General features: G+C 47.0%; 1 long non-coding RNA gene and 1 pseudogene across 1 annotated transcript; one reads left to right on the forward strand and one right to left on the reverse strand.

Moving 5' to 3' along the window:
• Positions 1–844, reverse strand: LOC135563771 (uncharacterized). Its single transcript, XR_010460482.1, has 2 exons — positions 696–844; positions 1–432 (listed from the first exon to the last, which is right to left on the reverse strand). It is a non-coding gene; the product is annotated as an uncharacterized LOC135563771 (long non-coding RNA).
• On the forward strand, positions 284–15221 carry LOC115119646 (regulation of nuclear pre-mRNA domain-containing protein 2-like; annotated as a pseudogene).
• The last annotated feature ends 2229 nt before the right edge of the window (positions 15222–17450 follow it).

Consider the following 17450-nt stretch of genomic DNA (forward strand, 5'->3'; position numbering starts at 1 on the left):
CACTTTGTAATGAAAAATGAAAGCTTTATACCTTTGTGCACTTTTTAAATTATTTTCAGCTGCTGCATTGGATTTGTAACACAGTGAGAGGTGACATTTTATAATGCTTGCGATTGGATGCAACCAACTTTAAACATACAGGCAGGTCCCTTTCGGGTTGTAAATATTGGTCAAACTGTTGGAGTTGCCAGTTTTCAGAATCTGACCCTAGATCTGTAGGGGGCGTGTCTCCTCTCGCCTGTCTGTCACACTTTTGCTACCTTCATGACTCAATGCGGTGTCCATGTCTGCAGTACCAGAGAGGACTGGAAAAATGGCGGCGGGTTCTGGAGCTGTTAGCGGCCATGGTGGCCGCGGCTCTTTGGAGGCCACCCTGGACCGCAGATTCCAAGGAGTATCCAACACTATGGAGTCTATACAGGGACTGTCGACCTGGTGCATTGAAAATAAAAAGTATCACAGCCTTATCGTTCGGTACTGGATGAAGTGGCTCAAGAAATGTGAGTAGCTAACGTTAGCTTGTCATTCGTTAGCTAACTTCCCTGCTACTATACACACGTTAGCTAATCAATTATGTTCCTAATGTGTTACCGACTTAATGTGGACTCCATAAAGTTCATGCAAAGCTAACTTATAGTTAGCTGCCTTGCAAGCTAATGTAACTAACTAGTTATAGTAAGGTAGTTAGTGCTTACCAGTAGCTGCAGTTCAACATATCGTTATGTATATTAACGTTAGCTAGCGACGTGTGATCAATTTCGTTTGCTCGAACCTGACCTGTCTACACATATGGTTCGACATTGCGCCTGTTTTGTGCGCATCGCATACGCTATGTTTTTGCAGAACTGCAGAGGACAGAGGAGCCAGGTAATTAGCTAGCTAGCCAAACTATCAAATGTGTTTGAACTAGAGTTAAAATGGGGGTAGTGTTGACAGAGCACAGGTGATACATATTGCTGGGTAAGTAAGTGGGCTGAAAAACTGGCCTTTAGGAAGAAATCTGGGTTAGGCCCAGGGTCGATTGTATGGTTGTTTTAACGGGGTGGCAAAGAGGGGGGCAACACCAGTCGTGTGGCCATGGGAAATTAGCAAATTGTATAACAAAATGCATTAAATTGGCTTAAAATACGACGCATTGTATTGCATAAATGTGTCAGACCCGCCGGCAAACGGGTGGTTAGCTGGGTTAGTTTAATACATAATATCTACAAAAGCATTCAAGAGAGGAACAAAGTACGTGTTCTTTTTTTTTTGGGGGGGGGCGGCATATTTTCCTCATGATTCGTCAACTCTCACACAGTTGCTGTCCTGCACATCAGATCGCTGCATGTTCTGTGTGTGTCTTGACCAATCAGATTAGGGAGATCACAGGCCGTGCACAAGGCGCAAAGCGCTCAGCACTTTCCTGCATAGGTCTATTTATTTAGTAAATGTGATAGCACATCAGCCCCGACAGGCACAAGCAAAAACTCTTAACCTCTTAAAGAGGCTGCGAATTTTTGCAGCATCCTACACCTAAACATTAGCGATCTGGTATGTTGTATGTGAAAACGAGACGATTTCTCAGTCTGATAATCTGTGGGCTACTAACAACACACAGCCTACTATGCACCCTATCCCCCTGGCCAGGGTAAACTAAGCTGTTCTGTATTTATGGCCCATTTGTTTGCATTAGGAGAGCATGTGATCAAGTTGGATTTGTATTCATACTTGGGCTGGCTAGGCTACCTAGACTTTTTCAATCCAAAGTGATTAACTGGAAATAATTGGTCAACACAATAGTGATTACATAAGAGTTAGTTTTTATTACCATCTACAGTTGCATAGGTCTACATGATACAAACCTGTATAAAGCAACCTCAGCCCGGAGTTCTATTGTCCATTCATAGTGGTCTCCGGCTGTGGTTTAAAACATCATTCATAGCAACAAGGTTGCTGCAGTCTGACAGGGTTTTCATCCTCCCCAGGGCCAGGAGTTGTCTGACCTGATTAGAAAACTGGTCCCAGTATAGTCCATATAAAACCTTTTTACAACTGATTAATCACTGTCATAATGTCTGGTGTTTTACCTGGTTAGGTTATCAGACCAGGAAGAACTCCAGGCCCAGTGGAAAATATGTTCCCTCCCACTCTGACACTTGTTGCCACCTCTGCTGTTTCAACTGTTAATTTGTATCTGCCCAAATGTATTAAAATAAATACATTTGAAGTGATCCGCATTCAAGTTAGATACTACCACAATGTCCAGTGGTAACTCCCCCATCCAAGACATTTTTTAAAGTTTAAGATGCATGTTTCAATACAATTTAAAAGCTCTAAAATGCTATTTGGGGAATGGCAAAAATAACTCCAGCCATTATCACTTTGGCTGCTATAGCTTTATTCACCTCAGTCAATAAGGGACATGCATAACATTCTAGAACAAACACATGCCATAGTCTACAGCAATAAACAGCTACCCTGGCTATACACTGGGAAACTAGTTTAGTTTGCTGTCAAACAGCAGTTACCTAGCAATTTTCCACCTCTGCACTGCTTTCATCAACTCAACTGAGAGAAGTCATGTTGGGCTCTGTCGTCCCAAAAAAGCTAGCCAGCCAATCAAACAGCCTTCCCGCCAGAACAAACCCACTGTCCTTTCTCTCCAATCTGAGCCAGATTGACAGCGCTCTGACCCAATGAGAATGGCGGGACACTAAGGGTGGCCAATCATATTTCAGGGGTGGCTAGTGCCACCCCTCACAATGCCCCTGGGTAGGCCTAGCTAAGATTTTAACTCCAGTGTTTGGCATAGCTATGTATATACTAGCCACCCCTCACAATGCCCCTGGGTAGGCCTAGCTAAGATTTTAACTCCAGTGTTTGGCATAGCTATGTATATTTGTCAAACACTGGGGTTAAATTCTTAGCTAGCTAGAGTAGGCCTAGACCTAAACTTTGACTGTCATTCATTGTGTTTTTGAGGGGTTATTTAATGAAGTGCGTGGTGTGATATGTCATGGAAATAGATATGCCAGTGTTTTGTTGTTTATGGAAACGGATGTTGCCCACTTTCCTTGCCTCCAGCTATAAAGGTTTAGCTGGTTTTCAATGCTTTCATTTCCCTGAGCAGTTTTTGTTAATTAAAAATGAATTGCACTGCAGTAGACTAAACATTTGCACGGTTGTATGTGTTCCCATCTCTCTCTGTCCCTGTCATTGGCTCAACCACATGTATATCTGTTGTCTATGGTGCTGTGCTTTATGTATGATGTCCTCAAACATTCAAGCTTTTGAACTCAGTCAACCAAAGATAAAGTTGGTGAGTTGTAGGCTTCGTTGTCCAGGTTAAACATTCAAATGAAATGTTTTAATTTTCCCGGTATGTTGGATGTCTGTGTTAACGGTTCCGTTCCTAGGGTTGTGTTGTAATGCAGTGTTTCCGCTGTACTCATTTAACTGTGGCGCTGCGCCACGGCAAGATCATTGCCGTCACGCCCCAAAAATATGAAACATAAATATTTCTGTCGAGGCACACTTTGGTGCCAGAACAGTCCAGTCAACATTTATTTTCCCCCTGCAAACAAAATGTAATGACTAGACAAATCAGATAACTGCATAGTAGAATAGTTCATATATTTCCCTCTTGAGATTAATTCATGTTATGAGTGCTATAGGGAGGGAAACCTGCATTCTAACAAATGGATGCACAACAATTCTTGCGATCGCAGGGAAAAGCAGTTTTAATGGCCTTTGTTAAAAAGAGGGTGTTGTCAGCTTTCCATTCCTACTTTATTTATTTCTTAACTCCTGAATATGTGCCAACTGCACCAGAGGTTTTTAGCAGCATCATGGTTCAGCACATTATCACCGTAATTTGCTGTGAGTGTATAGGGGAGAGTGGGGCTAAATGTAACAGTCCATTGTAAGGTACCTTGGGGTGAAACACCTCCCTTCCTCGCTTGTTTTTGGGGGGTGACAAAACAAAATGTGCTGAAACAGATGCTATTTTTAGTTGAGGAAGAGCAGTGGCAACAAGGGAAAGTGTGGGGGGTGTGACATGAAGTGGTTTCGGTGAGAAGTAGAGGCAGGGGGTTTGCATTACCCCGGGTGGCGGAATACCCCAAGTTACCCTAACCGGTAGGCAGGGCTACATTATATTCACTATTTATGCACATTTTTTGAGACAGACATTTGACTAATAGGATGCTAACTAGTTAAAAGATCACATTTGGGATCTAGCTAATGAACAGCCCATTAGGGTCAATGCAGATAAGCAACCCCATGCTTCAGCCTATTTATTTATAGCCTCTATGCTGCATCCGTTGGGCTACAGGTGATAATGCTTAATGCTAATAGCATACCTGATAATATGGACCATGCATACGCTATATGCATGGTCAAATATGTTAAAATAATAGTTCGTTCAAATGATTATCTTATTGGGTCTCCCCCCAATGCAACAAAAATATTCCAGAGAAAATAGTGTTGTAATGTGTTGCATGACCAACTGGAAATAACTAACTGTTGGTTAATCTCGGTCATGTGTTTCTGCTATGAGATTGAGAAAACACATAAATGTATATTGTTTACAGTAGTAGGGGCCTATGTGATGTTCTGTTTCTGAACACATACCTTTTTTCCACTTGCAAAATGAATCCTACTGTACCTGAGCTGGTGCAGGTAGTGGTACATATTTTACCACTACAACTTGAGTTCATCGCGGTTTGGTTTGGAAGGCTTAAAGCGTGCTAATTAGGTACCCAAAATATCTGGTCCTGGCTGGCTTGTACTAGGTCAGGGAGTTCTGTGTTGGGTCAGGAGGAACCAATTTCTGCAAATGGGCTGTCTCTCTTAGGTACGCTAAGCCTAATGCTGTTGTAATGCCAGTTGACATGCATCATTTGCCCATGATTGTTATCTGATGGTTCACGTGGCATCGCCGTCTGCCTGGCCAAATTGCCAGGTACCTCACAATACCATATTATCGCCATACTTTGGTGCCGATACTATGCGTATTGTGATTTTGATACTAAGATTTTATTGCGTTTTGAAGTTCCAAAGATATTGCTCACCATATGTCCGCTGCAGATGCACTAGAGGACCATGAGAACGTTTTAATCAGTCATGGAAATAAGTGCTGAAAACAATTGGTTCCCTATTTAAAATGATTGAGAACAAGCTATGGAAAAATACTGGAGTTTTGTTGCAGGTGCAGCCAACTAGCCCAAAATAATATTGCCACATTGTCAAAACGGTAAGAAATATAATCAAAAAGAATATCCTGATATGTAACTATAAATACCCCCCCCCCCCATCACTATGGCTTTGGAGGTTGAAACTTTAAACCCCCAGACGTGGCCCTGAGTGTGTCTGTGTTCGTTGGTCTGTGTCCACCTAAACTACGTTGTCCGCTGTAGTAGAACAGTGATGCTCAGTCACACTCCTGTGTGTGTCTGTGTTCGTTGGTCTGTGTCCACCTAAACTACGGTGTCCGCTGTAGTAGAACAGTGATGCTCAGTCACACTCCTGTGTGTGTCTGTGTTCGTTGGTCTGTGTCCACCTAAACTACGGTGTCCGCTGTAGTAGAACAGTGATGCTCAGTCACACTCCTGTGTGTGTCTGTGTTCGTTGGTCTGTGTCCACCTAAACTACGGTGTCCACTGTAGTAGAACAGTGATGCTCAGTCACACTCCTGTGTGTGCAACAGGTGTTCCATCCAAGGCCCCACATTTACACCCAATAACATGTCCAAGGCTGTAGTAGAACAGTGATGCTCAGTCACACTCCTGTGTGTGCAACAGGTGTTCCATCAAAGGCCCCACATTTACACCCAATAACATGTCCTAGTCCATAATTATTCTGCAATATTCTCAACTGAAGATTTGCAATATAGCTTAGGCCAGGGAAGGAAGCTGGGACCCTGTTGCCATTGAAAGCGATTGTTTATTTGATATTTGAACTGTTTCCCCTTCCCCACCACTCAGACTTAGTTAGGCCTAGACTTAGTTAGGCCTAGACTTCAGCAAGTTCTATTTTTTGACTCCAGGATCTTTTCGAAGAAGAGTCGTTTCATGTAATGAACTTAGGATATGAATTAGAACTCATTGTTACATTCATTGGATATCTTGGGGCTCGATTCAATCCACAGTGCTAGGCAAGTCAGTTAACACGTTCTTATTTACAATGACTGCCTACCCCGGCCAAACCCGGACCACGCTGGGCCAATTGTGTGCTGCCCTATGGGACTCCCAATCACGGCCGAATGTGATACAGCCTGGATTCGAACCAGGGACTGTAGTGACGCCTCTTGCACTGAGATGCAGTGCCTTAGACTGCTGCGCCCCTCAGGAGCCCACGCTGTTTGGTTTGCGTGCTGTAGACAGCATAGAGCTGGTTGTGTACTGTTCTGTGCCTAGTCTTCATCTCTTCCTCACCTGGTTGAATACTTTCCAACTCGTCCTCCCTGAAGGCATCTTCCCATGGGGAGTCAGGGGGGACGTTTCTCTCTCCTTTGACTTGACAACCTTTCCCCACTTGGACTCAACTGAGATGTATGAAAGGCTTCTGTCTTGTTATTTTATGTTACAAAGTGGTAATGCATCTGTTTATTTTGTTACCATTTACTAAGATATACCCTACTTAGTTGGTTTACACTAGTCATCACAGCTGTCCTGCACAAGATGCTGAGGCTGTAGGGCGTAGGCTAATATCACTTTCAGTTTATCAATAAGGCTTCAATGACCCTAATTGATATTGTGGGACTCGTACATACCGTTTCTAGTCTTGTCTGCATCAGAACCTGATCTGTGTTTGATTTGTGTCTGTTTTCCCTACTCCATCAGCTGTCACTTTGAAATACCTTAACTCTGGGTGTGCAGGCTTTTGAATGTATGGAGTCATTTACATTTTTTACAATTACGTGAATGTCATGAACGCTGTCTTGTGTCAGAGTGTGATAACGCTGTCTGCTGAAAACAATGTGTCATGAATGAATCGGTGGCGGTGCTGAACATTATTATTGACATTGTGAGTACTGTGTTGCATGCTGCATCTTTGAACATGTTCAACTGGATCTTCATATATTCAGGGAGGGAGACGTTAGTCTTTATATTGCTGTTCAAGCTGCGTTTTTCCCCCAACAACCAGGCTTCATTTATGTTGGACTCCATTTACCTGCATGACAAGCCTATTTGGTTTCCATGTCTTAGCCTTGCCTGTAACACAGGGCTTCAGTTGGAGAAGTTGTCAGTTGAAAAAAGTGTGCGCTGCAGTAATGATGTTTTGTCTGTGCGTTAATTATGCATTAGATAGAAAAGTGAATATCAGCTTGTCATGACATCTGTCTGTCACTTAGTAAAAGCACTGCATTGTTTATCATTTCAGTGAAGTTTCCCATCGACACTGGTTGGTTTTGCTATATTTCCACAATTGATTAGCAAATGCATGAGCTAATAGGTCTTCCACTGGGCGGTCTAGGTTTAGGCTGGTCATCCACTGGGCGGTCTAGGTTTAGGCTGGTCATCCACTGGGCGGTCTAGGTTTAGGCTGGTCATCCACTGGGCGGTCTAGGTTTAGGCTGGTCATCCACTGGGCGGTCTAGGTTTAGGCTGGTCATCCACTGGGCAGTTTAGGTTTAGGCTGGTCTTCCACTGGGCGGTCTAGGTTTAGGCTGGTCATCCACTGGGCGGTCTAGGTTTAGGCTGGTCATCCACTGGGCGGTCTAGGTTTAGGCTGGTCATCCACTGGGCGGTCTAGGTTTAGGCTGGTCATCCACTGGGCGGTCTAGGTTTAGGCTGGTCATCCACTGGGCGGTCTAGGTTTAGGCTGGTCATCCACTGGGCGGTCTAGGTTTAGGCTGGTCATCCACTGGGCGGTCTAGGTTGAGGCTGGTCATCCACTGGGCGGTCTAGGTTGAGGCTGGTCATCCACTGGGCGGTCTAGGTTGAGGCTGGTCATCCACTGGGCGGTCTAGGTTGAGGCTGGTCATCCACTGGGCGGTCTAGGTTGAGGCTGGTCATCCACTGGGCGGTCTAGGTTGAGGCTGGTCATCCACTGGGGTGTTTAGGTTTAGGCAGGTCATCCATGGGACTAGGGTGGTCTATGCTCAGGCTGGTCAAGGTTTTTGATGTGGTTAAACATCAGGCTTCTGAGGACCCACTAACCCTCTTCCTCCTCCACCTATTCTTCTTCTTCCCTGTCTTCCTCTCCTCCTTCTCTCCATCAGCGGACACCAACCACCGCCTGAATCTGTTCTATCTAGCCAATGATGTAATACAGAACTGCAAGAGAAAGAACGCCATCGTCTACCGCTCAGCCTTCGCTGAGGTGCTCCCCAACGCTGCACTAATGGTCAAGTGAGTGAACTGAGCTGGATTATATGAATATTGTGAGGCACATCCTAACTTCCATTTGAGGCACGTTTTAATTGTCAATGGGGAGACCTAAGTAAACATCTGATTTAGGTGGAAGTTAGGATTAGCCCATGATTAAATTGACCACCAATCTCTTGCTGACTGAATCTGTGCCCTTCTAACCTCTTGCCCTTTGACCTGCTGTCTTGCCAGAGACCCGAAGGTGCGTAAGTCAGTGGAGCGGATCTTCACTATATGGGAGGAGAGAAATGTCTATCCTGAGGAACTCATCACCCAGCTCAAAGCCAACCTGGCCAAGAAGGAGAGAGAGAGGGAGAAAGAGAAGGCTAAAGAGACTCCTCCTCCGCCAGGTCAGTCTCCTATGCTCCTATTTCTTTCTCTCCTCACCATCTTTTCCTTTTTCCGTCTCTCTATTTCTGTAACCTCTGGGTCTGTATGAGTCAACAGGTCAGTGTGTTGTGTTGTGGTTTTGTCCTGTAGCCCCAGTCAACCCCAAAGCTGCCCTGAAGTCCAAGATTGTGGCTGATTTCATAGTAAGTGTATTTTTTTCTGCCCTCTGCTAAATTGCTTTTACCCTTTTAAAGAGGTAATCTGCAGTTACTACATACATGTTTGGTTTTGATAAATTAATGATTTGTACCCATTGATTCTTGAAGAATATAACTTTTATAAATTCCTCATGCGCTTAGTTCAACTGTCACACCCCATCAGACCCCCAAATATAAGCTTGTTTTGCTCCAATATTTGTAAACAACAAATGTAAACGTACACTATATAGCCTCCAAACATGGTTAAAACGATAATGTTGATATCATGGATGGTCAGTCCTTGTATCAATAGCTCTGTCTATGAATTTGAGTGGTTACTTTTCTTTAGCCCTATCCCTCAGCTTTTTACCCAAACAGTGGCGGGGATGATGCTTTATTGTTTCAACTGATGATTGGCCCTTGATGGAGTTGCACACAATAATACTCTTTCCCTTCTTCCCCACGCCCTCCCTCTTTCCTTCCCCCTCGATCTCCAGCCCCAGTCGTTCATCGAGCAGCTGGCAGGATTCAAACGGGTGGTGGAGGAGGAGGAGCTGAGAGAGACCCAGCTGACAGCTCTCAGAGTGGACGTCTGCAGCACGGAGGCCCTCAAGAGACTCAAAGGTCAGTGGTCAAAACAGGGTTAAGGCCAGGGTTCATGCCTAGGGCTGTTAAGGTGACCGTATTACCGCCACACCGGCAGTTACAAGTCGTCATGACTGCAGTCAAATTCCACGTGACCGTTGAATCACAGTAACTAGGCGTCTCCAAAACTGCGCTCTGATGTCCCCTATAGTCAGTAGTAGCTTACCAAACCTGCTAATGGCCTGGTACTCAGCGCTCTATTGACCCTCAAATCACTCTGACATCAATGCAATGGAAAATCAAATGGAACACTTCATGAGAGCCCTGGCGTTAAGAGTTTGAGGGGAATAGGATCACCTGTTGTGTAGCGAGAGTCGGCTCATAGCTGGTTGATGCATAGAATAAAGTACATGTTCCTATAAGCCCATGTTGCACAACATTTCTATAGGCTATGCTATTCAATTGCGTGAGAAAACATAGTTTTGAAGGCCTCTAATAAAAAGAGGAGAATCCCATCATCTTTCTATAGTCTAGGCCTCCTATATTTATTTCTCAACTTTCCTAATATTAAGCACATTGTAAAGCAAAGCAATCAGAGTAGCCCTCCTGAGTGGTGCGGCGGTCTAAGACACTGATCAGTGATAGAGGCATCACTACAGATCCGGGTTCGATCCCGGGTTGTGTCGTAGCCCGGCTGCGACCGAGAGACCCATGAGGCGGTGCACAATTGGCCCAGCGTCGTCTGGGTTAGGGGAGGGTTTGGCCGGCTGGGATATCCTTGTCCCATCGCGCTCTAGCAACTTCTTGTGGCGGCCGGGCACATGCACGCTTACTTCGGTCGCCAGCTTTGCGGTGTTATATCCGACATGTTGGTGTGGCTGGCTTCTATGTACTCTTGTTTAAATTACTTATTTTACGCTTGTCCTCCGTCCATCTCTACCCCAGACAAGGCCGGAGGGAACAAGTTTGCCAAGGACTTTGAAGAGGGCAGTCAGAAGCTGCAGGAGTTTGTCAGTTTCCTGGAGAACCAGATGCCTGTAGGGCCCCCTCTGCTGGAGGCTCTGGGAAACGCAGACGTCTTCTATGAGATGCAATACAAGGAAGTTAAGATCGTGGCCAGCGTGAGTATCAATCAATCATTCACGCGATCAATCTGATCATCATCTATCAAATAAATAATCGAATCAAAATCTTATACATCTAATTCTATGGTTCTAATTTTCAAGGCCTACAAAACCTTTGCCAACCGCGTGGTCAACCTCAAACGTAAACTGGATGCCCTCAAGTCCTCCCTTCCCGGTCCCGAGGACTCTCCCATCCCCTCCCCCTCCGAGGACGCTCCCTCACCCACCGGCTCTGACTCCCCCTTCCTGGGGCTAGGAGGAGACCAAGGGGGTAGGCTGGGCTTTGACCCGGACCTGGATGGGAGTGCCATGGACGAGAGGGACATGGGGGTTGTGAGAGAGGGGGACAACAGAGATGTGGAGGACATGGATCTGTCTGAGGAGGACATGGAGACAGCCAACACAGGTGAGATGGCAGTAGGGAATTCTCAATGAGACTAAACCTTGTCAAAATAAACACGCTAACCCCTTGTCAAAATAAACACGCTAACCCCTTGTCAAAATAAACACGCTAACCCCTTGTTTCCGTCAGCAGAGAAGCAGTCGTCATCAGCCACCGTTTCCAAGGTGACCAGCTCCAAGACCGCAGCGAAACCCGCCCCTGTCACACTCATTCGAACCTCCACCGAATCCCCTCTCAAAAAGGCAGCCTCGTCTACCCCCACGCCAGTGACCCCCAGCACCCCTACGAGCGCGGGTGTGAGTGGTCCTAGCGGTCCAACCGCTCCTCTGGGAATGAACCTGGCCAATGTGGACCTGGGCAAGATCAGCTCCATACTGAGCAGTATCACATCAGCTATGAAGAACACAGGTGTGTGTCTGTACTTGGCAAGATAAGCAGAGTTAATATATGGATTCTGTGACACACTGGTACAGAAATGTTATAACATGTTTGCATAATATTGTTCTCTCTCTCTCTTTCTCTCTGTGTGTCTCTGTCTCTCTCAGCAGCCAGCCCTGTGTCTCGCCCCTCCCCTGGAACTCCCACCACCCCCTCTGGCCAATCATCTTCCTCCAAAACCCCAGTTGGCCCCACCCCTCCTAGCCCAGCCCTGGCCAGCATCCTGTCCAGAGTGAACGTCACCCCTGAAGGCATCCTCAACGTCCTGTCAAAGACCCAAACACAGAGTGAGACACACATAAGACAGTAAACCAGACAGGCAGATTTATAGACAGACTTTGAGATGGGAAATGCAAGGCTTCTGTTGAAATTGTTTTGGAGGGCACTTTTTATGTTGAGTAACTTGTGTATCTGCTGGTGTAATTATCTCTACCCACCCCACTTTCTCTCTCTCTCCCCATATCTTTGTTTCTCTCCATCTTCTCTTCTCTCTCCTCAGGTCTGTCCTCTCTGCTGAGGTCTGGTAGCTCCTCCTCCTCTGCCCCCTCCTCCCATGCCTCCCCAGACTCCTCAGCAGCCAAGGGCCCCCCCACACCCACCACTCCTAGCAACACCAAACCCCCCCTGACCAACAGTCTCAAACGAGACACACCTGAGAGGAGCAGAGGAGCCAGGGATTGGGAGAAAAACCGAGAGGCCTCCCCTCCTCCTCCTCCCTCTCTCCCTAGCCGCTCTGTCTCTCCTCCCAGCCTAGAGTCTAAGATCAACCGTTTCCTCCAGGGGAACCCAGGGTTCAGTCTGGGCCTGGGGGATGGGAGCCCTCTGCTGGGGGGAGACGGGGTAGACGGGACCCCTGTCAGGGATGAAAGCGGGGGCACCCCCACCCAGGACGAAATCATGGACACACCAGGGGTGTCTCCTCCGACCCCCTTGGCCTCAATAGTGACCCCAAGAGCTTAGGCTCATCCATAGGTCATGATCTTTCACCCACGGCCTACCGCAGTGACCCTTGGGACGCCGTCATCACCCCAACAGGAAGCAGCAGCGACGTGGACTTCCTCTCTTCCTCTTCTCGTTTCCAAGGCTACGGAGCGGGGAAGAAGGCCGCCAAGCTGAAGGAGGAAGATTCGAAGAGGAAGATTAGCTCTTCATCACTGGGAAGCAGCAAGGTGAAGAAGGATGGACAGAACAGTCACGGGAAGAGTCACGGGAACAACAGATCAGTCGAAGGAGAGAGGAGAGCGTCCATAGGTTCTCGCAAGACCAGCAGCGGGTCAGAGGAGGGAGGAATGAGTGGAACGAGGGATGAAAAGGGAAAGAGGAGAGGAGAGGATGGTGGGGGCTCATCTGACGGGGAGGGGGGGCAGTACCACCGTATCGAGACGCTGGTGTCGCCTTGCACAGAGGGAGCACCTTTCCAATCACTGGGGGGCTTCTCAAACCGCCAGCCAACCGGAGAGCGCATCCAGACGGTGGAAAGTATCCGCGTGATTGGACAAGGGCTGCGTCGCGGGGGTGGAGAAGGGGAGGCCAGGCGGAGGGATGTGGTACGATGAGGAAGGGTACCTGGATACCCAGCCCCCCTCACCTTCCCCTCAGGGCGGCTCTGACGACATGACTTCACCCCCCATGCCTCCCCCAACCTCACACCACCACCTTCCTCCCCATTCTAATCACCCTCCCCACCCTCATCCGCACGGCCCCCCACCCCAGTTTCAGATGCCCCCCTACCATGGGGAGAACCCCCAGGGTCCCCTCCCCTCACACCTCCACCATCACCCCCTCCTCCCTTCTTCAACTCCCCTCCTCCACCCATCCCACGCCCTCCACCCTCCCATGCCCCAGCTCCCTCCACCTCCGCGCAACTTCCTCCCCCCCTCGGCAGTCATGGTAGGTGGGGTTCTAGTCCCCATTGACCGCCAACTGCCCCTCCCTCCCCAGGTCCGCCCAGACGGAGGAGACCGAGGGGGGATGGGAGGGGGACCCAGGGGGGGTAAAGGTGGTCCCACTCCCCTCATGTCCTCTCTGTTAGGGGAGCCCCCTAAGATGCCTCGTCCCGGCACAGTCAAAGAGCATTTCACTCCCCGCCACGCACCCCCTCTCCACCGCCCCGGCACCCCCGGTGCCCCGCCTCCCTTATTGGGCCGTGTCAAGGATGGCATCAACCTCCCTCCTCCACCCCCCTCCTCCTCCACCCCTCCCTCTCCCTCAGGCGACCCCCTGCTTCCTCGCCCCCAAGCTCCTCCGCTCCAGCACCCTCCAGCTAGCCCGCCTGCTCAGCCCCGACACCCCAACCCCAACCATCCACACCGTCCCTCGCCATCCCTCCTGCGCCTATCCTCCCCAACCCCCGCCCCCATCAACTCCACCCCCAGAGACCTCTACTCCACCCTCGCGGCCCCCTGTCCACCCGCACCTAAACCGAGAGCCACCCATGTTCCGCGGGGCAAGCGTCCTGGCCCTCCATTCGGCGGGGGCCGAGGAGGTCCCTTCTACCCCCCCAAGAGACCTTTCTTACCCCCACGCTATTGAAATGTTAACCCATGCTGAATGAAAAGCAACCCACACACCTAGCTACCCAACACGGGGAGAAGATGTGTAGAACCCTTATGGTATGAGCCCAGTCTGTCCTCACTATGTTAATTCTAGTGGAGTCATTTGTTTTACTACATTTAGCTGATCGCACCTTGACACAAACTAGCACGTCACCTCACCACAATACAGTACCAGCTTAGCAATTATGTGTTATGGATGAAATAGGTAACCAAACCAAATCTGCCTCCCCCTCCCCTCCTCCAATCCCCAGGAGCAACAATGTTCTCTGCTTCCCCTCACTAAAGCAGTGAGGGAGTAATGGAGGTGTGAACTAGAAGGAAGACGACAAGCACAGATCAAATAGAAACAGAAACAGGTGGTTATTCTATTTCACTAAAATTCTACTTACCTCCGGTATTGTGTGAATAAACTGATATAAACACTTTCAGAGAGAGAGAGAGAGGGATAGATGGGATGGGCTGGAGGGATAGAATGGATGGGCTGGAGGGATAGATGGGATGGGCTGGAGGGATGGGATGGGATTGGCTAGAGGGAGGGAGGGATAGATGGGATGTATGGGGGGGGGGAGGGATAGATGGGATGGGCTGGAGGGATGGGATGGATAGATGGGAGGGGGTTTGATTGAGGAACAAAGTTGCTCCCTGAGAGTGTGTCCTAAATACAACCATTTTTCTCAATAGGATTTGGTTATCTAAATGAGTGCTGACTTTATGGTCAGTGCTGTTGTGGAGTTTCTCCACCATAACCCCAACGTGCTCCCAGTGCATCGTATTCGAAATAATAACCTTGTTTCTCTCCTAGAGGTTTTCATGCTTAAGTCTCTCTTCCCTCTGTATATTTCTCAGCTTTTAAATGTATAGACTGATTGAGTTGGCTGTGTTGCGACTATTAAACCTCGGTTGTTTGTGTAAAGAGCAGAGTCATCGCTATTCGCTAACTTGTGATTGACGCCATTGTGAAGAAGCCTTAGCTGTAGTTACACACAGAGGCAGCGATGTTTGTGCTTCTCATTGCTCTAACAAAACACCACTCTGTCCATCTCCATTTCTCCAATCTGAGGGGGGAGGAGAGTGAAGAATCGTCCAGTGTAAAGACTCAGTTAACAGATAATGATGAGTTGCGGAGACTCTCAGTAGTTGAGGCGGGTGCTTTAGAAGTTTGAACTATGAACCCGCTGTCTCTACTAGGCCATCGCTACCTGTATTGTCTTTAATAAAATCCAGTTTCAACCCAACCAAGGGGAGGGTACTACTTTCTTTGATAGTCACTGTCATGGATACCGGTAAGACCAGTTGCAGCAGTTGTCATGGATACCGGTAAGACCAGTCGCAGCAGTTGTCATGGTAGATGTTATTTTGGTCTAGTTTTTCAAAGCTGAATTGAAATGCTGAAACATTACTTATAACAGCACAAACAATGTCATTTTTCCCCCAACTGCTAATTTGTTCTGAGTTGTTTTGGATTTCTTGCTGTGATTTTTTATTGTGGCTGTAACCTCATGTCAGATGTAAAATATCTATACTTGCCTATGCATGTGCAGTGCACTGTCTCTGTCCAGTCCAGAAGTCCTTTTTGTTTGTTACTTTTGACCTGTTCCCTTCGCTACCTTTCCTAGATTTAGTCTCTTTCTCTTTCCTCCTTTCCTTCCTCTGACGCTGTACATTTACAACTGTAGAATACCAAGTAACACCAATGAAGAAGTGATGAGTGAATTGTCTGCAAACATTCATTACTCATTAAGATAATGGACACCTATGTAAATGCTCCTCTAAATTTCCCATCAGTGTTAGTTTATCAGTTTCTAGTGTTCTGCTATACATTTCTGAATGGAAGAGATGCTGTTCTGAATCAATGGTACAGAGCAGCTACTACTCTCACTCTGACTGTATGTATGAAGTGATGCTTCTCTCTGTCACTGCTGATAATGACCAGATTAACGCAGGCCAGTTGGTTTGTGCACGTTTCCCTGCTGTACAGTAGACTAATGACTTCCCTTCTAACTCGTACCTCAGTTAGACAGCGAGCCGCCAGGATGGATTCTAATCATTTTCTTTCAACAGTTTGTTTAAATAATATTGTCATTCAATGTACTCTTGAGTTTGAAATATGTTTGTTTTGAATAACTTTTGAGTGAAAATGCTTAAGATTTGAGGAATCTAATGGTGTGTGTATAGTATGCATTAACTCTGTAATGATTCAGTCATGAAGGGGTAGTATCCATTAACTCTGTAATGATTCAGTCATGAAGGGGTGGTTGTGTTATGTTCTCTGTGTATAGTATCCATTAACTCTGTAATGATTCAGTCATGAAGGGGTGGTTGTGTTATGTTCTCTGTGTTTAGATGCATTGCTATTCTTTTTATGATCATCAATGATGTTCTATCATGAATCTTTTGAGTGTCCAATCCTTTCTGATGCTACTGCTCTCCTCTCTCTACCACTGAGCCGTCCTGTAGTTCAGGGATTTACTATGTTTACCTATATGACTGTCACAATTTAGACATACAGCCAGGCATTTACTTCATATGAAGACTTTACAGTTTAAACCACACTCCATGGAGTCCTACTGCATGTGTTTTTGTTTTAAAGACGGCATCTGCATTTATGAATATTCAATTCATAATCAACCACTTGGCCTTACCTTTTAGGCACTTGTCGATCTGGGAGGATTACATAGGTGTAAGCCAATCAGAGGCAAGGTGCAGCTATTACCGTATTGCACCTATCCAATCCTTTCATATACGTGAAGTGCGTAGTAGAGACTAGGGGTTGATTTGGTGACGGGGACAGGCCACAGAGCACTGACATGAAGACAGTACTGTACCATATCGGTTAAGACCAGTGGTGGCTGGTGGCACTTCAGATGGGGAGGACGGGCTCATAGTAATGGCTGGAATGGAATAAATTGAGTGGTATCAAACACCTGGTTTTCCATGTGTTTTTATATCATTCCATCCATTATTATGAGTTATCCTCCATTCACCAGCCTCCTCTGGTTGAGTGAGGTAGTCACTGCCATGCTATTACACCCATTGTGAGTTAAGTTATATTATTGAGTCTGAAGATCCTAACCCAGAAGTGGGTTACCATTTTTATTGTTTTCTATGCGCACACACACACATACACACACACACACACACGTGATTCCATCCAACAGCATCTACCCCACCCATCTGCATTTAACTTTTTTGATTGACACTGATTTTCTTGGTTGTGTAGCTCACATCCTTGCACAGAGCTCTAGTCCACATGTCTTTGCTGTCACATCCATAGTTCCTCCCAAACCAGTCCACTGCATGTATGACGCACAGTTGACGGTCTGGCGTTGAGTCTGTAACCCACCCACCCAATATTCAGTGCAGTCACTGCACAGTACTTTAAATGTATTACCCCTATCCCATTTAATGAAAGGCAGTTGAGATCATATTGTAATATTACCACATCTCAGTGGCTTCCTCTCATC

Source organism: Oncorhynchus nerka, linkage group LG3 (genome assembly GCF_034236695.1).
Source record: "Oncorhynchus nerka isolate Pitt River linkage group LG3, Oner_Uvic_2.0, whole genome shotgun sequence".
Classification (NCBI taxonomy): domain Eukaryota; kingdom Metazoa; phylum Chordata; class Actinopteri; order Salmoniformes; family Salmonidae; genus Oncorhynchus; species Oncorhynchus nerka.